Genomic DNA, 22,669 nt, shown 5'->3' on the forward strand with positions numbered 1-22,669 from the left:
GTGGGCCCGGTAGGCCCATTTTTTGCTCCCCCCTGGCTCCAGAGCCTTTCTAGGAGCCTGGGGAAGGCGAAAACAGCCTTCCCCACCTCCCGGAGGCCCGGAAACAGGCTGTTTCCCGACTTCCAGTGGGCCCGGAAGGCCCGAAAATCAGCTGGCCAGCACGCAAATGCGTGCTGGACTGAGGTAGGGCAATGCTCGCGTGCCCACAGATATGGCTCCGTGTGCCATCACGGTTCTATATTCTATGTCACAGCTCTGATATCATATTTGGAGACTAGTTTTCTTAGAGTTTCACAAAAATGCATTTGGTAGCTCTACTAGGAAAAGAGGATCTACAGCTGCTGCTTAACAACAGATATTTTGGGCTCAATTGTGATCATAAGTCGAAGACTTACCTGTAGGACAGACTGCCACCCCAAAATCAATGAGCAGAGTCAGCTTGAAACAACAAACCTGATTTTATTTTATCGACATCCAAAGTCAATTGAAATTTAACTGGATTAAACTGAAAATTTTGCAGCTATGAGTGTAATCATTTTTGTCAGATTAACAATTTGGCAACCACTTTTGGAGGTTTTAGGAGCTGGGCCAAATCCTGTGGGGGTTTTTGCTGCAACACCTGAGCCTTAAAATGTAAAGAATGCACAAAAAAAGAAGTGAGGGAAAAAACTGAAAATGGCCTGGAAGAAAATTCATATTTAATATTCTCTCGATTCTCTCTCTCCACAGGTCACTGGACACACTGGTATTTTAATTACTTCTTGCCTATTATAGAGCATCCTGTTTCCTTTGTGCTAATAGTCTGGCTTCAGACCTATCAGAAATAAACGCATATTGCAATTTTCACATTACAGTAACGGGTTTATTCAGATATCTGTCTTTTTAAAGAATGCAGCCCCGCATTTTAAATAACCATAAATTAATAAATTCCTTGAAGACTCAGAAACTTCAAAAGCTTTGCATTTATATCGTTATGCATTTCAGAAACTTTAGTTCAGCATGACGGCATTTATTTAGGGTTGCTGTATTGGTTATTATTAAGCAATGAAAATAATTAATTTTCCCTAATGACTTTGCAATAGATAATTTTATGGAGAAATTTTCCATCCAGGGATGAAGACTGGCACATGGCAAAATACAAATTTGCCTGTCATGTCTGAGCAATACATGAAAAATACATCCGGCCTGTCTCCCTCACAGGGTGATGGTTGTAAAATGAAAGAAAGACAGTAAGTAAGTAAACTAGAGCTGCTGGAGGAAAGATAAGATATGAATAAAATATCATCAATTTATGACATCTTGTCCTATATATATATAGCAGTGGTGGAATTCAATTTTTCTTACTACCGGTTCTGTGGGCATGGCTTGGTGGGCATGGCAGCGGAAGGGTATTGTAAAATCTCCATTCCCACCCCACTCCAGGGGAAGGATACTGTAAAAGCTCCATTCCCTCCCCACTCCAGGGGAAGGATACTGTATTCCCACCCCACTCCAGGGGAAGGATACTGTAAAATCTCCATTCCCACCCCACCCCACGGGAAGGATACTGTAAAATCTCAATTCCCACCCCACTCCAGGGGAAGGATACTGTAAAATCTCCATTCCCTCCCCACTCCAGGGGAAGGATACTGTAAAATCTCCATTCCATCCCCACTCCAGGGGAAGGATACTGTAAAATCTCCATTCCCACCCCACTCCAGGGTAAGGATACTGTAAAATCTCCATTCCATCCCTACTCCAGGGGAAGGATACTGTAAAATCTCTATTCCATCCCCACTCCAGGGGTAGAATACTGTAAAATCTCCATTCCATCCCTACTCCAGGGGAAGGATACTGTAAAATCTCAATTCCCACCCCACTCCAGGGGAAGGATACTGTAAAATCTCCATTCCCTCCCCACTCCAGGGGAAGGATACTGTAAAATCTCCATTCCATCCCCACTCCAGGGGAAGGATACTGTAAAATCTCCATTCCCACCCCACTCCAGGGTAAGGATACTGTAAAATCTCCATTACCACCCTGCTCCAGGGGAAGGATACTGTAAAATCTCCATTACCACCCTACTCCAGGGGAAGGATACTGTAAAATCTCCATTCCCACCCCACCCCAGGGGAAGATTACTGCAAAATCCCCATTTCCTCCCGATCAGCTGGGAATCAGGAGGCAGAGAATAAATGGGGGCAGGGTCAGTCAGAGGTGGTATTTACCGGTTCTCCGAATTACTCAAAATTTCCGGTACCGGTTCTCCAGAATGAAATGGAAAAAAAATGAAATTTTGATTTTTGGTTTTACTAATTAGGTTGATAGATCTTTATAGAAATGGCTTGTTTATATTATTATGAAAAAGCAAAAAGTTGTGATTTGATGTTAATGCCTTATTTTACTGCAACAGAGAGAGTCGGAAGTCAGTGTTCCTTTTTCTTTTTTTCCTACCCTTCCTCTCTTCTCTTCCCTCTTTTCCTCCCCACTGGTCTTCTATTTACTTTTGTATTTTGTATTTTATCTTATAACTCAATAAAAAATGTTAGACTAATATCAGTGGTGGGTTTCAACCAGTGTTACTACCAGTGTTATTCCGAGTGCGCTTCCGGGTGCGCTTCAAGGTGTTGGTTACTACCTTTAAAGTGCCCCATGGCATAGGACCTAATTATCTTCAAGACTGCCTGCTGCTACCGACGACCTCCCATCGACCTGTGCGCTCCCACAGAGAGGGCCTCCTCGGGGTACCATCAGCCAAACAATGTAGGCTGGCGACCCCCAGGGGGAGGGCCTTCTCTGTGGGGGCACCTACCCTCTGGAATCAGCTGCCCCCGGAGATAAGGAGGATCCAAGACCTCGGTGCCTTCCGCCGTGCCCTTAAGACATTCTTTTTCCAGCAAGCCGGGCTGGCTTAACATATTTCTTTTAATATTTTTAATTTTTAATTGGTCTGTTATCTTAAATTGGGGCCAAATTAATATATATCCTGTTAACTGTTTTTAATGTTTATATTGTATGTTTTTATCTGGCTGTACACTGCCCTGAGTCCCTCGGGAGAAGGTGCAGTATATAAATTTGAGATAAAATAAAAAAATAAAATAAGTGTATTACGGAACAGCTGAGATGCGGCAATCCGCTCTGCCGCGCCTTTCAGCTGGGCTAAAAACGACCAAATATAAGGTATGTATAATGCAGGGGCGGGCAGGAGGGCCAACATAACCATCAGAAAGAACTGGCTCGCTCTCAGCTCACCATTGTTGCTACCGGCTCACCCGAACCGGGCCGAACTGGTAGAAACCCACCACTGACTAAAATGAATGAAAGGAGCCAACTGTTGTGCACTCTTCATTAGATAAAGGTTTCCCCTGTCCAGTCATGTCCAACTCTAGGGGGCAGTGTTTCTTTGTTTCTTAGTCATGGGAGACAGCATTGTCTGAAGATGCTTCTATGGTCATGTGGCCAGCATGTCTATAGACTGAGGCGCATGGAACCTTGTTACCTTCCCAGCGAAGTGGTACCTATTTATCTACTCGCATTTGCATGTTTTTGGAACATGGATGGGAAGAAGCTGGGGTGAGTAACAGGAGCTCAACCATTGCGTGGCACTCAGGTCTTGAACCTGTGCTGTCAGCTTTCCAGCTCTTCATTAATCTTCTATTATTTGAATAATACTGGATGAATCAACATTTTGATTAGGGGGCCTTCTGCCCAGCTTCATACTGCGTGCCACTTATGCTCATTCCACTCAAGCAATTCCACTCAAAGACCTAGTCATCCCCAAATTGGACTACTGCAATGCACTCTATGTGGGGCTGCCCTATAGCACAGTGCAGGCAATTTTGAGTGCCTTTAGGAGGCATATTGTGGGCACCAGGGGTGAAATGCTTCCAGATTGGACCGGATCGCACGGTCTGGTAGCGATCTTGGCCATTGGTTCGGCGATCCGGTAGCGATGGCGGAACAAAGCTCCGCCCACCCGCCCGGGTGTCAGTACTTCCTGGTTTTAACCAGGAAGTAATGTGTTTTTTACCTTCTGTGCACGCACATGACGTGCGTGCACGAGCGAGCGAAGCAAGTGCGCACGGCGTGTGTGCTTCTGAACCGGTAAGGAAGGTAAGTAGATTTCACCCCTGGTGAGCACCATCTGTGAGAGGCCTACATTTGATCTGCTGTGGCCCTCACCTTATGGGTCATTCTCCACCCAAGTTAGATTAGCTCAATTTCTATTGATATTTAAGAAAGGCCTAATTATATCATCAGACTTGGGGGGAGGCGGGTGTTCCAGGAAACCAGTGACATTTTTAGATTTGTATACTTTACTTTTTAATAATGTGTTTTGATTTTTAATGAAGATTGTTCATATTTTTTATAATGATTGCTTTTATAATAGAAACCACATTTATATTGTTTTATTTGATTAGCGATTTATTATTTGATTAGTGATGTATTATTTGATTTGATCCCTAATGAGATGGGCGGCATTTATTTATTTATTTAGCGTATGGTTGGTCACACACAGTATTAAAACACTTCATTTTTACAGGTTAAAAACAATTAAAACAATAAAAAAGCAGTAAGAAAACCTAAAAGGAAAACAGAAATAAGATTTCAAAGTTTAATGTCGAGTTTGGAGATCCAGTCAGTAGCTGCCGCTGTTATGCAGAGGAAATCCCTAGAATCTCCTGGATACCTTCTGTTAGGGCATTCCCTCACTATATGCTGGATAATCTGTCGAGGGGCCCCACAATCACATTGTGCTGAAGGTGTCTTTCCCCATTTATACAGGGAGTCAGCACACACCCCATGAGTTGTTCTAATTCTATTATATGTCACCCATATGTGTCGGGGTAGGCTAAATCCTGGAGGTATACTACTAGGACTGATATGCTCGGAGACATCTTGGGGGGAACAGCTATTCCACACCTCCATCCACTTTTGTGTGGTGTTCTGATGATCGGCCATCAACTTACGCGCTGTCAAGATTGGTGGATTTCTTGATGGGCGGCAATATAAATATGATCGATCGATCAATAAAATAAAGTTTGAGAAACTTTTTGAGTAAAAGCCAATCTCACACATCCAGCGGTTCTTCAGACTGTTATAACTAAAATACTTTTATGTCTTTTTCTTTTTTTTTTAAAGAGTTTGCTAGAAAGTTTGCAACTCAATGCTTGCTAGAAACTTTTCAAGCTTGTTTGGGTGAGCTTTGGAGAGATGGAATTAAAGACTTGTGAAAGTCTTTTCACAAAGACTTTTCAAGCCAAGCCTTTTCTCCTTTCCTCTCTCTTTTTCCACTCTCTTTTACTGCTTATCGCCCACTGTTTACTCGCCTGGCAGCAATGACAGTAATTAACAAGAACACATCAGATTAGTCATGGTTTGCATCTAGGGATTATGAATGTTTACACTGACAAACATTTGAATTTACTTATGCAGGTGGCTGGAAGATACAGACTGACTGGGCAACACTGTGAACAGAGACAGGATAAATTTGCTTAAAATCTATACTTCTTTCTCTTTTCCTTTCTGATGTCCCACCTCTTCTTTCCTCTCCCTCCTGCTAAGAATACAGGAAGGGACATGCAGCTCTTGCACCAGGTCTGAACCCTATTTCTGCTTGTCAAGTGGGCCCCAAACCATCACCTGATCACCATCATGAAGGCAGACATAAACAAGTATTTCTTTCACGTTCCTGATTTATTCTCTGTTCTGTAAACAGTTCTCTATAACTGTCTGGTTTGGTTCTGCAACCCAACAAGACAGACACAGACTTCAGAGGATAATTAGAACTGCAGAAAAAACAATGGCTACCAACCTGCCTTCCATTGAGGATCTGCATGCTGCACGAGTCAAAAAAGAGGGCTGTGAAAATATTTACAGACCCCTCGCATCCTGGACATAAACTCTTTCAACTCCTAACCTCAAAATGACACTATAGAGCACTGCACACCAGAACAATTAGACACAAGGACAGTTTTTCCCCGAACGCCATCACTCTGCTAAACAAACAATTCCCTCAACACTGTCAAACTATTTACTAAGTCTGCATTACTATTACTATTAGTCTTCTCATCATTCCTATCACCCATCTTCTCCCACTTATGACTGCATGACTGTAACTTTGTTGCTTGTGTCCTTACAATTTATATTGATATTGTTTCCTAGTATGATTTGATTGCTTATTTGTACCCTATGACTATCATTAAGTGTTGTAACTTATGATTTTTGACGAATGTATCTTGTCTTTTTATGTACACTGACAGCATATGCACCAAAGACAAATTCCTTGAATGTCCAATCACACTTGGCCAATAAGGAATTCTGTTCTATTCTATTCTATTCTATTCTATTCTATTCTATTCTATTCTATTCTATTCTATTCTATTCTATTCTAAAGCCTTCTTTAGTTTAAATGGAAGAACAGTGGAAGGACTTCTGAGGAGCCTTTTCTGTAGTGGCACCCCATCCCTTGGAACAGCATACCTCCAGGGATTAGATTGGACCTGGTCTTGCTGGTTTTTCATAAGGCATTAAAGATGTGGTTCCATCTTCAGCCTTGGGGAGTCAGAAGGTAGACTCTGTTCAGTAGTTATTCTGATGTTCTTGTTGTTTGGCTGCTGATTGTGGTGCATGGTTTTATATGTTTTTTAAAGCACTCTTTGTTCTTTTATATAGTTTTTGAAGCTCTTCAGAATCGTGTGTTTGAGGTGGGTGGCCATATAAAATGAAATCACTATACGCGCAACACTGGAAGAGTAGTGATATACCAACACCAGATAAAGTAATCAATAAAATTATGGAATGTGCGGAATTAGATAGACTCACAAAGTAATTACAAAATAGGGAAGAACATGACTTTTACTTAGTATGGGAAAAGTGGTATAGTTGGTTGAAAGATAGGAAAGAGATGAAGCAATAGGAAGTAAATAAAATGACCAGATATAATATGATGGAAACAAAGAACAGACATAGGTCAACAAAGATCAATAGTAGATAGACAAAAGGGAATGACCAAATAAGGAAGAGTCAAAATACAAAGAGAAATGCATATTACAGTTGCGACAAACTGGACATGTATTGAAATGGATGTTTATATGTTTTTATGTTTTGTACGTTTCATTGTTCTGTTTAGTTTGTACTTATAAATAAAAATTGAAAAAAGAAAAAGAAAACATCGACCTGCTTACAAAGCATATAAAACATTGAAATTCTTTCCTATCCCATGAGTATTTGCATCTATTTGCTAGAAAATAAGATTCATTGTTATCAGTATTGATGTCTATAAAAATTATAGAATTGTGAAAAAAAAATAAAAATAAAATGAAATCACTGTTATACTTTAAATGAATCAACAGACACCTTCCCTTCCCAGATATGAATCAGACAAGAGAAAAGTGGCTTTCCTCTTTTTACTCCAATGGACTATATTTTGGCAGAGATGAATCTACAGGTGGCCTGGATGGTACGCTTGGAATGGCTGGATGGCTTCTCCATGAAATTGTATCACTGTCATAACTGGCACTGAGAAATGTAACTTGTTAAGAAGATAGTTATTCGTGGCCACATTTAGCTCTATGAGATCCTAAGCTATGGGAAGCCATAGAAGCTCTACTTGGCAGGTGCTAATGGAAAAAGGGGTCAACTTAAGGGAGTCAACCTATTCTCCAAAGGCTGGACAAAAGCTATGGATGGAAACTAGTCAAGAAGAGAACCAACCTAAAATTTAAGGAGACATTTCCTGAAAGTGAGAACAATTGATCAGAGGAACAACTTGCCTCCAGAAGTTGTGGGTGCTCCATCATTGGATGTTTTTAAGAAGAGATTGGACAGCTATTTTTCTGAAATGGTATAGAGTCTCCTACTTAAGGAGGGAATTGGACTAGAAGACCTCAATGATCCCTTCCAAGGATGTTCTTCTGAGAATAGGGCTAGGTAACCATTGAACTTGATGTGAACAAAGTGCATAATAAACCAGGGGTAGGAAGAACCCCCTTTGAACAGAAGCTGTGAATTCATACAGAGACAAAGCACAACTTGATCAGTCACTAAGGATCATGCGATTTAGTGTTTAATCTATGGAGAGTTTCATATATTAAAAGTATAGCAAATTAAAAAACTGACTTGTTTAGAGACCCCTTTCAGATTGCATATCTGGCTCTTTGGCTAGCTTAGATACCTTCTGAGCAACATTTTCTGTCTGCAAGGATTTTTTTTGGGGGGGGGGCATGAAGAAACACCCCAGATGTGAATTGAATACCTCTAGCACTGATCTGGCATCCCAATGAGAGCTCAGCTTCAAACATCAAGATGATTGGATACGGATGGATAGCATTTTATGAAAAGAAAGCCTTTTTGGGGCAAGCATTATAATACAGCTAACTTGCCTCGCACTTCCAATTTACCATCTCACAGCCACCTTTGTAAGTATTCAAAGTATCTTTAGGGCAAGCAATGGATGACAATTATTTTTAGCAAGGAAGTATGCAGATGAGAAATGCTGAATATGTATTTCGGTCAGTCAAGAATACATACATATTAATTAATTAAGGAACATATTACTAGTCTAGATTCACAGATAATTCCAAGCCATAGTTTGTTTCAACTATGCTTTGCAGAATATACTACAGTGGCCGTGTTCACACAACAAGTTAGCCAATCTACCGTAATTACAATATGATATACAGTTTAGATTAACTTTAAAGCGGTCTGACTGTAAATGTTGCAGTCCTAAGATATCCACACCAAGAATTCCAATATACAGTATTATGAATAGAATTAATTACATTGCTCCTTCTGTCACATTAGAAATTACTTTGTGAAAGCCCTGTGATGAAAGGGCTTTGAAGCTCTACCCAAAACTTTTGGGTATGTATCAGGGGTGAAATGCTCCCGGTTCGGACCGGTCCGCCTGATCCGGTAGCGATGGCGGCGGGTGGTTCGGAGAACCAGTAGCAAAAATCCCTGCGTCCCCCCCCACCATGCCCAGCTGAGCTGCACGATCATCAGAGGCTTTTTTTAAAAAAAACTTTTAAAAGCATTTTTTCTACAACCTCTTCCGATGAAAAAATGCTTTTAAAAGTTTTTAAAAAAAGCCTCTGATGATCGTGCGGCTCAGCTGGGATCGTCAGAGGCTTTTCAAAACATTTTTTAAAAAGCCTCTCTGACGATCCCAGCTGAGTTGCCTGATCAGCAGAGGCTTTTCAAAGCATTAGAAAAAATGCTTTGAAAAGTTAAAAAAAAAAAAAGTTGGCCACGCCCACCCAGTCACATACCCCCCCACCAAGCCACGCCCACAGAACCAGTAGTAACAAATTTTACATTTCACCCCTGGTATGTATGTTGCACACCTGTGATGGCGAACCTATGGCACGTGTGCCAGAGGTGGCACGCAGCGCCTCTCTGTGGGCACATGAGCTATTGCCCCAGTTCAGCTCCACCACGCATATGTGTGCGCCTCCCACTAGCCAGCTGGTCTTCAGGTCTCTGCTGTGCATGTGCAGAGGGACGCATGTGTGGGGGTTTGCGCGCATACACAGAGAGCATGCGTGGAGCCACGCAGGCATGCCTGGGGGTGGGGCACATACACAGGGGCCACGCGCGCATTGCATTTTGGGGACTTGGGCACGCATGCGTGCATATGCACGCATGCTTTGGGCACTTGGTCTGGAAAAGGTTAGCCATAACTGTTGTACACCCTGATCTGCAACATCAGAAAAGGCTGACAAACGTCAGACAGAGAAACACATTTTTATCTGAAGCGCTCCACCATAAAATAACATCAATAGATGTTACATTCTATTGATTGCATTTGTGTTTTCAAGTACAGTGTAAGAGTATCACATCAGTGCAAATACGATGGCTAAAAGAAAACGAAGAGCAAAATTAAGCCGTTCCTCCCGCTATTGCAATAACTTGATGGAATATAAACCATGTCCATGGATACAGCACAATCCTGCATAAAATTTAGCTTTTCATCTTAAATGTATCAGTCAGATAATCAGACAGTCTCACACTTCATGCTAAGACCTGCTATGGCTCCCATTCACAGAGATGAATTTAAGAGAAACATTATAGCACCTAATATATAAGAAAAAGTTACTATACTGTACATCAAAATGGGGGAAAGAATCATAAAGCATTGTAAAGGACAAACATTTGCCTATTTATGATTCCTGTTCCTTAGGTATCCTGTGCTGAAATGAAGTCTATTCCTTGATTTGCTTATCACAAGTCTATAGTTTTTATCCCAGAGCTATAATTGCACTCAACCATGAACTAAAGGGCTACCATCAGTGAGCTGTTGGACAGCATTACTTGGTCTGTTGTGTGGATGTTTGGGTGGTTTAGGGGTGGGGAATTTGTGGTGGGTTGGGGGTATGTTTGGGGATTGTTATGTGTGTTGGACCTGATCTTTGGGTGTTAAGTGAATTTCGTTGTACGGGTATACTGTGTATACACGTACAATAACAATAAAGTTATTATTATTTTATTTTATTTTATCTCATTCACTCTGTGTTGAAAGAAGCTGTGGGCTCTAGGAAACGGTGAACATGACGTCATTAGCAAAGTTCTCCAGTTTGTAAGCAATATTCCAAAACAATGAGCAGGTATCACAAATACAAAGAAATGGTGATTAGACTGGCACTAGGGCCCTGGGGAGATTGGAACTTGGCAGATACAGTACTGTAATGCAGGTCTTGACATGTTCCTCTTTGGCATGAAACAATTGGAAAAAGAAATTCACCTCAGATAGATCCAATCAAAGAAACACCCCAGGATGCTGTCAGAATAGGGGGAAAAATATCTTCACAAATTCTCCTTTGCCTTACCAAAAAGGAAAAAAAAAATGCATGCACATATACCTATATTCAAATCTCCTTCCTTCAATTTTGTGTCTAGAACTTTGGGGTTCATAACCCATAATCAAGGAAAGAAAGAAAGAAAAAGAGAGAGGGGGGGAAAGAAAGAAAGAGAGAGAGAGAGAGAGAGAAAGAGAGAGGGAAGGAAGGAAGGAAGGAAGGAAGGAAGGAAGAAAGAAAGAAAGAAAGAAAGAAAGAAAGAAAGAAAGAAAGAAAGAAAGAAAGAAAGAAAGAAAGAACAGCAAATACAACTAGAGATTGTCTAACAATGATTTCACCTGGACAACAACCCCTGAAAGATTACTGGTTAAAAATTCTATTTTCTTACTAATCAGAACTCTGAAAGAAGAGAAAGAGAGAGAGGGGGGGAGGGGGACAGAGAGAGGGAGAAGGAAAGGGAGAGCTGGAGAGATGGAGAGGAGGAGAGAGAGAGAAAGAAAGAGAGAGTGAGAGAGGGAGAGAGGGAAAAGGAGAGGGAGAGATGGAGAGAGAGAGAGAGGGAGAGAGAGAGAGAGAGAGAGAGAACACTGCCATCATAAAGAATTACTTCTTACCAATGCGCAGTGCATATAAGAAAGGCCACTGTGCAGAACTCAGGAGTGTGGCTAGGAACAAGGGCAAGAGACGAAGTGTTGGCGGTTTGTTCTGCTCTGTTTTTTAGTTTATCATCCAGACAGAACAAAATTCAGCTGGTTACTTCAGTGCCCTTCCACAGCCGGTGGATACGGATTGTACGCACACTTCACCATTGTCCTCAAAACGTCCGCTCACAAAAGGCGCTGCTGAGTTCTGAGGAAGCGACAATCCCACAAAGTTGGAAACCAGAAGCTCACAATTTATAATTTGTTACTTTTGCTGAGTACTGTGAGAGAGTAACAACGTGTGATGTAGAAAAACGGCAGCTTTGGACTGAAAGAAAGGAAGAACTAGACTACCAAAAGAATGAAATAAAAATAAATTCTTAAAAGAATATTAACTAGCAGAACCTGGAATTTTTCTGCCTGTCTCCTTTCTGAAGCTGCATATTTTGGAAACACAATCTCCCATAAAGCCAAAGAAATATAGGCTAAAGTGAAGGGGTCAAAAGAAACAGGGGGTAGTCCTTCCTTCCTTCCTTCCTTCCTTCCTTCCTTCCTTCCTTCCTTCCTTCCTTCCTTCCTTCCTCCCTCCCTCCCTCCCTCCCTCCCTCCCTCCGACCCTCCCTCTATTAATGTGGCTTACGACTGTGCAAATGGAAGATCAGAGTAACAGGATTAGCAGAATTTCCCTCTCTCTCTCTCTCTCTCTCTCTCTCTCTCTCTCTCGCTCTCTCTCTCTCTCTCTCTCACACACACACACACACACACACACACACACACACACACACACTTCATATGGATAGTACATCCACAAAAATGCATACAGACACAACATCAGAGGAGACCAGAAACATACCCAGAAGCAGGGGTGAAATTCAGCAGGTTTTGACAGGTTCTGGAGAACCGGTAGTGGAAATTTTGAGTAGTTCATAGAACTGGCAAATACCACCTCTGGCTGGCCCCAGAGTGGGGTGGGAATGGAGATTTTGCAATATCCTTCCCCCAGGAGTAGGGAGGGAATGGGGATTTTGCAGTATCCTTCCCCTGGAGTGGGGTGGGAATGGAGATTTTGCAGTATCCTTTCCCTGCCACACCCACCAAGCCACACCATGTCCACCAAGCCACGCCCACAGAAACGGTAATAAAAAAATTTGAATTCCACCACTGCCCAGAAGCAATGTATTATCGTATTTCTTTATATAGAAGATATCATAGACATCTCCTATGGCCACTGGCGATGAAGGTGCTAAAAAGAATTCCAGAAACTGTATGCACAAAAATGGAAGGACATTTTGATTCCTACTATGGACGAATGGTTGCAGAAGTTGATGGAGTTGGCTGAAATTTATTTATTTATTATTTATTTATTATTCAAACTTCTATACCGCCCTTCTCCTTTTGGACTGAGGATGGTGAACAGCCAAAATAAAAACATTTATACATAACATTGCAATTAAAAATAGATTTAAAATAATTAATAACTTTGGCCCATAATTTAAAACTTGTCAATTTAAAATCAGTATCAAAACTTTAAAAACCAACCCTAAAATCAAGACAGACTGGCTAACTGAAAAAAGTAAGTTTTTAGGGCCCGACGAAAAGTCCGGAGGTCGGAGATCACTCGTATCTCTGGGGGTAGATTGTTCCATAGGGTAGGTGCCACCACAGAGAAGGCTCTCCTCCTGGGGGTCGCCAGCCGGCATTGTCTGGCCGACGGCACCCTGAGGAGGCCCTCTCTGTGGGAGCGAACCGGCCGGTGGGAGGCTATTGGTGGCAGAAGGCGGTCCCGTAAGTACCCCGGCCCTAAGCCATGGAGCGCTTTAAAGGTGATCACCAACACCTTGAAGCGCACCCGGAAGTCCACTGGAAGCCAATGCAGCTCGCGGAGGAGAGGAGTCACATGGGAGCGTCCCGTCGCTCCCATAATCCCCCGCGCGGCCGCATTCTGCACCAGTTGGAGCCTCCGGGTGCACCCCAAGGGGAGCCCCATGTAAATGGCAAAACTGACCACTTTGATTAAAGAAAAGAACATAAGTACTTTGTTTCCACATAGAAACCGCTTCTGAACTTCATGCTTGATGTGGAAAAGAATGAAACTCTGACTTTAGCGATTAGACTGACGGATTTTTAGAGAAATGGCTTGTTCATATCATTATGAAAAAGCAAAAAGTTGTGATGTGATGTTAATGCCTTATTTTATTGCAACAGAGAAAGTCGGAAGTCAATGCTTCTTTTTCTTTTTTGTCTTATCTTTCCTCACTTCTCTTCCCCCTTTCCCCTCCCACCCACTGCTTTCCTATTTACTTTGCATTTTGTATTTTACAATATTTTATAACTCAATAAAAATGTTAATGGTGAAAGCAGTGGTGAAATCCAATTTTTTTTTACTACCGATTCTGTGGGTGTGGCTTGGTTGGCGTGGCTTGGTGGGCATGACAGGAGAAGGATACTGCCAAATCCCCATTCCCTCCCCACTCCTGGGGGAAGGATATTGCAAAATCTCCATTCCCACCCCACTCTGGGGCCAGCCAGAGGTGGTATTTGCCAGTTCTCCAAACTGCTCAAAATTTCCGCTACCGGTTCTCCAGAACCTGTCAGAATCTGCTGGATTTCACCCCTGGGCGAAAGAATTCCAGAAATGTTGTTAATTTTGTTTTCTTTCTTATGGAAAAAAAAAAGCCACACACAACATAACAAAAGCAAACCGAGAGTTTAAAAATAGATATGAATCCCAAAGCAGAGGAAATGGAAGAAAGAGAAATAATCAATATATCTGATCTTCATTACTTTAAGCACCCATATTCCATTTTGGTCTATTTTAATGACTGATACTGTATAATAGGAAGTAAGGGACCCACAAAACATCCTCAATCACTCTTGTGTTACAGCAAGTCCACACCATTAATCATCAGGAAACAGAGATTATAATCTTTTCCAAGCAATCATGTCAAGATAAGTGGAGCTGGTGCTCGCTTCGGCAGCACATATACTAAAATTGGAACGATACTGAGAAGATTAGCATGGCCCCTGCGCAAGGATGACACGCAAATTCGTGAAGCGTTCCATATTTTTGGGTTTAAATCAACCGATAACCTCTGAGGAAATTATGTGTGCAATTAAGCAGTTGAAAGTGGGTAAAGCCCCTGGGACGGATGGTTTGACAGCCGCTTATTATAAACACTTGCAGTTAGAAATGGTGGGACCACTTAAAGAATTATTTACTAATATACAATCTGGAGGAGATGTACCCCCATCCTGGAGGACAGCTTTCATTTCTCTGATTCCAAAGGAGGAGCAAGACCATACCCAGCCAAAAAATTATAGGCCTATATCACTTTTAAATACAGATTACAAGATTTTTGCTAAAATACTAGCAAATAGGTTAATGATAATCATGCAACAAATGATTCATAAGGATCAAACTGGTTTTATAAATGGTAGACAAATGAAGAGCAGTGTAAGGCAAGTTGTTAACCTATTAGAGTATTTGGGGAAGAACAACCAAATCCCTGCGGTGCTAATATTTCTTGATGCGGAGAAAGCATTTGATCGATTGAATTGGCATTTCTTACTGAAAATAATAGAAAAGATGCAGTTTGGAAAATATTTTACACAATCTATTAAGGCAAATAATAATTAATGGTAGTTTAACAGATACTTTTAATATAGAAAAAGAAACAAGACAAGGATGTCCCTTGTCTCCATTATTGTTTATCTTGACCTTGGAATTTTTGTTGAGTAAAATACGTGGGTCGGATAAAATAAGTGGAATTAAAATTAGGCAGTATGACTACAGATTAAGAGCATTTGCAGACGACGTGGTTGTTACTTTAACCCAACCATTACAGTCGGTTGTAGGTTTAATGGATATAATTAATCAATATGGACAAGTATCCGGATTTAAAATAAATGCAGGGAAAAAGAAGATAATAACTAAAAACATGACTACAAATCAAAAAGATGAATTAGAAAGACTAACAGGATTTGAAATAGTAAAAAAAGTTAAGTATTTAGGGGTTTATATCATGACATCAAATGCAAAATTATTTAAGCATAATTATGATCCGTTGTGGCAAAAAATACAGAGAGAGTTGGAAAATTGGAAAAAATTACAATTATCTTTGTTGGGAAGAATAGCAGCAGTAAAAATGAATGTTTTGCCTAAGTTTTTATTTCTTCTTCAAATGATACCAATACTTAAAAAAGATGAAAATTTGAAGATATGGCAGAAGGGTATTAATAATTTTGTTTGGGCAGGAAAGAGACCGAGAATAAAGCAAAAAATAATGCAGGATATATGTGAAAGAGGAGGTCTCAAAATGCCCAATTTAAGATTATATTATGAGGCAGCTGCTCTATCAGCAATTAGTGACTGGATGAATTCAACAGAAGAAAGAATATTGAATATTGAGGGATATGATTTGGTCTACGGTTGGCATGCTTATTTATTATATGATAAGAAAGTGGATAAGACTTTTAAAAGTCACATATTAAGGAATGCTTTATTGCGTGTCTGGAAAAAGTATCAGTATAAATTAAACGATAAGATACCAATGTGGGCAGTTATAAATCTAGCGGAAATGGCAAAAATCTCGGCGTACCTGAAGGATCATTCAAATGAAAGATATTTAAGAGACTGGAGAAGGTGGATAGATTATATTCAAAATAAATATCGGAATAAGAAATTGCAGATAGGTTATGAATGATTATATAGATATTTAGTGTGTCTTTAAGTAATAAAGCTAGGCGGGTAATTAGGGAATTGAAGAAACAAGAGATGTGAAATGTCATAATTGTTTAGATTAGGATTGATTATGATTGTTGAAGTTTATACCCTGTAATTTGTTCTGGGAAGGGGAGGGGGGGAGGGGGGAGGTTGAGGTAGGGAAGGGGGGGAGAAATATGTAAACTTTTTGTAAAACTTTTCAATAAAAAAAAAAAAGATACCAATGTGGGCAATACCCAGACACACGATAGAGAATATAAATGTGGAGCAAAAACAAGATGTGACTACTTATAAGGAGTTTCTTAATAAGGAAAGAGGTATACTACAACTAAAATCTTTGAATCAATTAAGAGAAGAAAGGATAATTCAAACATGGTTTCAGTATGGACAGTTGCAGGCTAGATGGAGAGAAGATCAGAAAGTTGGTATCTTGCAAAATGAGAACTTGGTAAAACAAATTAGAGACCAAAGTCAAATGCATATAAAAAGGTTGTATAATGCATTAGTAGAAATAGATTCAGAAATAGAGCTAGTTAAGGACTGTATGATAAAATGGGCACAGAATATTGAAGAACCAATAATGATGGAAACGTGGGGAAAAATATGGGTTAGAAATGTAAAGTTTACGCAAGCCCAAAACTTAAGAGAGAATTTTTATAAAATGTTTTATAGATGGCATCTAGATCCTAAAAAGCTAGCCTGTATGTATCCAAGTTTGCAACCTAAGTGTTGGAGATACAAATGTGATGATGCTACGTACTATCATATATGGTGGACATGTAAAAAAATTAAGGCATTTTGGATAAAAATATGGTGGATTATCCAAAACATTCTCAAGAAGAAGATAAAATTTACTCCACAGTTCTTTCTGTTGGGTATAATTACAGATTGTACGGATATAGAGACTAAATTGATTTTAAATTTAATAACAGCAGCCAGACTTCTGGTGGCGCAGTATTGGAAGAAGGAAGACTTACCTACTATTGAAGAATGGACGTTAAAAGTAGTGAATTTAGCAGAGATGGCAAAAATTTCGGCATACTTGAAGGAACATTCAAATGAAAGATATATATCGGAATGGAGAAGATGGATTGACTATATTCAAAACAAATATCGGACTAAAAAGTTTCAAATAGCCTATGAATGAAACCAAAATTTTCTTTTTGAATTATGTTTTGTTAGAAGAAAGGGGAGCTAAAGAGCAAGAGGGAGTTTGGACATTACAGAAAGTTAGCATATTTTAGTTTATGTTTGTTAGATATTATACCCTGTATTTGCTCTGGGAAGTCCGGGGTGGGGGGTGAGGGAAAGGGGGTTGGAGGGAGAGGAGGGATGAGGGATGAGTGGGTGGGTGGAGGAGGGATGGGGGGTAGGGGGAGGAGGGATGGGGTGGAGGAGGGATGGGAAAAATTGTTGTAATACTTGATAAAACTTTTTAATAATAATAAAAAAAAGATAAGTGGAGCTGAATGGAAACAGCTCAACATTTTAAAGTCCCTGGAGATCATCATCAACATTTGGCTCCTGAAAAACACAATTTAAAAGCTTCATTGAGAACATCAGGAGAGCCTTGCTGGCCAATCTTACTTTTCATCATACAACTGGAAAGTAGCACATCCCACCGTCTAATAAAAATGCAATGTTGAAGAAGCTAAAGTTGGAGACTTGAAGTTCATTCAACATATTCATGGAACTATGGAACATATTATCATCTCTGGTGGATCTGCCCAGTGGCAAAGAAATTGTGGGTGAAAGTTAAAAAGTGGATAGAGGAAATAATTCAGAATTCAATAAAGGGAGAACTAGGGATTTCCATAGAAAACTATACTAAGGAAATATATTATTTAATAATACATATACTGACAGCAGCCCGCATTGTCTATGCACAAAATTGGAAGAAGGAAAACTTACCATCAAAAGAAGATTTAATTAGGAAAATCTTAGAGTGCGCAGAAATGGACAAATTAACAAAAGAAATCAAGGAGAAAGAGGATACAGAATATTACAAAGTGTGGTGTAGATGGTATGAATGGTTGGAGAATAGGAAAAATGAAAAGAGGAATAAAGGAGAGAGGGGAGAAAAAATGTTGAAGATCAAGGTACAATGTAGACAAAATAAAGAATGATGGAAAATAATTGTTGAATAAGACAAAGGTAAAATATGTGTGAATAGATGTAAATAGTAAGAAAGGATCACTTCGAAGTAGCTATAGGGAAAAGTGATATGTATATAAATGTTGTGTGTTTGTGTCTTGTTTTAATGTTTTCAAAATAAAAAAACTTTTTAAACAAAAATGCAATGTTGAAGAAGCTAAAGTCAGAGACTTGAAGTTCCACATATTCACCCCGGTTGACTGTTCAATCAATAGTGTTCAATCAAGAAAGCCACGATGTTAAGGAATAATTAATTGCTGATATTTCTAAATTGTTACTCTTCTGTCATTCATCATATATGGATGCTTAAACGTGGAGAAAGGTGCTAAGCACACCTTTCCCCACCTTTCCCACACCTAAGCATACATGAGTCTCCAGCAAACTGGTGGGCAGAGAAATTGTATCTCTCTGAATTTCTCTGAGACACAGGAAGGTCTCCGACAATTGGCTTCAAATATTTCCAAGAGGCAAGACTCTTTTGGCATCTGTATTGAACAAGCCCCACACAAAAATTTAATATTTGCTATGGAATATTAAGATTTAAATGAAGTACAGGAAGATAGGAACTTCCTTTGAACTTTGATCATCTCCCTGGAATCCACACTGTATATTGGACATTAACATGATTGAGCGGATCCAGAGCAGTTTAGGGGGTTTTTTTTAGGTTTTATTTGATTTATATACCGCCCTACTCCCGAAGGACTCAGTGGTGGGTTCTAATCAATTTTATCACCGGTTCGCATCATGCACGCACTTTGCATGCGATCGCCACAACTGGTAGTGGCTGTGGCAGCCACGTGCGCCCACGAGCGAACCAGTAGCGACGGGTTTTGAAACCCCCCCTGATTCACATACATCATCATCCTCTTTTAATGACCTCATAATCCCTTGCGGAGTGGAGTCTGGGCAATTGAATGGAGCTGAGTGTTTACTGGCCGGATGCCCTTCCTTTTGCCAATGTGGAGTTTTATTCAGCAGATATATTCTTAGTGTACCCAGAGAGAGAAAATATCTGCCTCTACCTAGGATTGAACTCACAGCCTCCTGGTTGTGAGGTGAGAGCTCTACCTCTAGGCCACCACACCACTCACCATTCACATACATCCTCATCATTAAATTCATACAAGAGCACCAGACACTAATTTATTTCTCCTGAGACTTAGTTTCTAGAGGAAATTCTCAACAAAATGAATAAGCAATGATTAAAAATAAGCTGGCTTGAGTTCTCTGCTTGCTCTCGCCTTCTCTCACCTCCCATTCTCTTCTGCCCCAATATTAACAGATTTTAACGTACCATTACCGGAAATTCTGATGAATAGAATAGAATAACAGAGTTAAAAGGGACCTTGGAGGTCTTCTTGTCCAACCCTCTGCTTAGGCAGGCAACCCTACACCACTTCAGACAAATGGTTATCCAACATCTTCTTAAAAACTTCCAGTGTTGGAGCATTTACAACTTCTGGAGGCAAATTGTTCCACTGATTAACTGTTCTAACTGTCAGGAAATTCCTCCTTAGTTCTAAGTTGCTTCTCTCCTTGATTAGTTTCCACCCATTGCTTTTTGTTCTACCCTCAGATGCTTTGGAGAATAGTTTGACTCCCTCTTCTTTGTGGCAACCCCTGAGATATCGGAACACTGCTATCATGTCACCCTGATGAGTTATATGTCACAACTATATGACATTTTAGGTTTAACCATCTTTCTTGTTCTTCTTTGCATTCTTTCCAATTCCAGTAATCCATCTTGTATTGTGGCAATGCAAACTGGAACCGGTCTAAATCAATGAAGTGTAGAGTGGCACTATCGCTTCCTGTGATGTCAACTTTATAATTTTTGTTGATGGGATACAGGAATGTATTGGTCCTTTTGGCAGTTGTGACACGCTGCTGGTTTATGCGTAATCTACTGCAGTATCTACTAGGATATCCAGATCCTTCTCACAAAAATTAATGCCAAGCTAGGTACATCCTATCTTGGGCTTGAGCATTTGATACTAGAGTGCAGAACCTCCTTGTTCCTTAGCTAGAGCCCTATGTTCAAGTCTATCAAGATCCTTTGACCTTGAGATCTTCTGGGGTGCTGCCAATCTCCCTTCTAGCACTGATGATGTTACCAAGTAATAAAACATCTGCAAGAAAACAAGCAAGTTTATATAGTTTGTATAAGCAGTGGATGGGTTCATACAGACTGAGCTAAGCTCTAAACTGAAGAAGCTATGTTATGAGTTAGGATGATGTATGAACTAAGCCCCAGGAATTCTCTGCAACTTAAACAGAAAATGTATTCTACCAAGTCATGGATGAGTGCAATTTTCAGGGTTGCAGGAGTGGATATTAGAAGCCTTTATTTAATTCAAAGAAGAAATTCAAGATTCAACGAGGGCCTGATTGAATTTGAGATTGTGATTCAAGATCTGAAGGCAAACTGATTCAATTTGACTCTTAAAGCACTTTGAGATGCAATAAAAACAAAATTATTAGCTTTAATGCAGAAGCATTACAAACCTGCAGGTTTTTTTTTTCCCTTCATAAAATGGGTATAAAAGAGGAGGAATGATAGGTCCATTAAACAATAGCATGCATCATGTTTCAGCAGAATATCTTCAGGGACTTTACCGAGGTTTTGAAATATTCCTCTTAGATGTTTGGGGGGTAGGGAAAAATGAAAAGACAAACAATCTAGTGACCTCCAAAATGATCTAGCATAAAACACGAGTTGAAGCAATGAAGCAAACGTCCTTCACCAACTTAAAAGAATTGTTAAAAATCTTTTCAAGCTGTTTAAAAAGTAAGCTTCTACTTTTCCACTTCCTTTTTAAGATGCCTTTTTGTTTTCCAAAGCACCCGAAGGCAAGACAAGAAACAATGGATGGAAACTAATCAAGGAGAGAAGCAACCTGGAATCAAGGAGAAACTTCCTAACAGTGAGGACAATTGACCAGTGGAACAGCTTGCCTTCAGATGTTGTGGCTGCTTCATCACTGGAGGTTTTTAAGAAAAGATTGGACAGCCACTTGTCTGAAATGGTATAAGGTCTCCTGCTTGATCAGGGGGTTGGACTAGAAGACTACCAAGGACTCTTCCAGCTCTATAAGTATTAGCTTGCCACCCATTCACCGTAGCCCAGAGCCTTCAATTTGTTTTGATTATGCAGAATTTGAAATCAGATTTGACTCAATGCTATATGCCAGGCTGGTCTCCCATAGTCAGAGTGCTGAAAGTAAATTGAATTCCAGGTGTTTTGGCAGTAGTACCATGGAAGGTGTCAGCTGCAAGAAATCAGGAGTCAAGGAGGTTCAAATGAATACAGGTCTAATGCATATTAACATTCTTTACAAGAATTTGAACTAAGGTAAAGGTAAAAGTTCCCCTTGCACATATGTGCTAGTTGTTCCCGACTCTAGGGGACGGTGCTCATCTCCGTTTCAAAGCCGAAGAGCCAGCACTGTCCGTGGTCATGTGGCCGGCATAACTAAATGTCAAAGGCGCACGGAACGCTGTTACCTTCCCCCAAAGGTGGTCCCCATTTTTCTACTTGCATTTTTTATGTGCTTTCAAACTGCTAGGTTGGCAGAAGCTGGGACAAGTAACGGGAGCTCACCCCATTATGCGGCACTAGGGATTCGAACTGCTGAACTGCCGACTTTTCAATTGACAAGCTCAGCAACTTAGCCACTGAGGCACTGCGTCCCTCTAGAATCTAGAATCTGAACTACTAATGGTCAAAGCAGACTGGCAGTAAATAAGAATCAGTAGAATTCAAGGAGGGCTGGAGTTAGATTTCTTGTGAGCCTGAAGGGATTCGAGACCGATGGCACACTTGACTCCCTCCCTCAGGCTCAGCCTGGTTATCTCCTACATAAAGTTAACATTCTACATCAAGTAGAAAAAGGAGTTAAAATTTGAGGTGGTCGCAGTAAAGAAACTGAATGCTGAGAAAGAGAATTAAATTCAAAACCAAGTCAGTCTTGCTTCTGACCCAGAGCCCCAATAGGCAGAGAACTTAAAGGAATGATCAAACCCATTGGTTGAAGCGAAATTGTATATTTTTTGTAAGTACCCCAAAGGAATAGAAAAGGTATGGGGTGCATTCCCCACTTTGATTTGTGAATCTGCTTTGATGGGTTATTTGCTCAATGCTTCATTCAGACTAGAAGAAAACAATCTGACTTTGAGGAATTATATATTTATTTAGCGTATGGCAAAAAAAAAAAAAAAAAGTTAAAAAGCCCCTCACAATTGCATTCCCAATCAGCAAATATGAAACAATTTACTCTCTTTACAAATTCAACAGTAAACTATTTATATATAGTCAATATATGATAGAGTTGTATACAGAAAGACTCTGGAGTTGCCCTGATATTTGCTCAAAG

The 22,669-nt window shown here is 40.2% G+C and overlaps 1 protein-coding gene and 1 non-coding gene across 4 annotated transcripts in view; one reads left to right on the forward strand and one right to left on the reverse strand.

The window, feature by feature from the left end:
• The window catches only part of KCNMB2 (potassium calcium-activated channel subfamily M regulatory beta subunit 2), a 330,212-nt gene that overhangs the window by 135,049 nt on the left and 172,494 nt on the right, over positions 1–22,669 (reverse strand). The window lies entirely within an intron of this gene.
• Positions 14,382–14,488, forward strand: LOC117678857 (U6 spliceosomal RNA). The gene has a single exon (XR_004595166.2). It is a non-coding gene; the product is annotated as a U6 spliceosomal RNA (small nuclear RNA).

The sequence above is a fragment of the Pantherophis guttatus genome, chromosome 6, assembly GCF_059756535.1.
Source record: "Pantherophis guttatus breed Tessera chromosome 6, ASM5975653v1, whole genome shotgun sequence".
Taxonomy (NCBI): Eukaryota; Metazoa; Chordata; class Lepidosauria; order Squamata; family Colubridae; genus Pantherophis; species Pantherophis guttatus.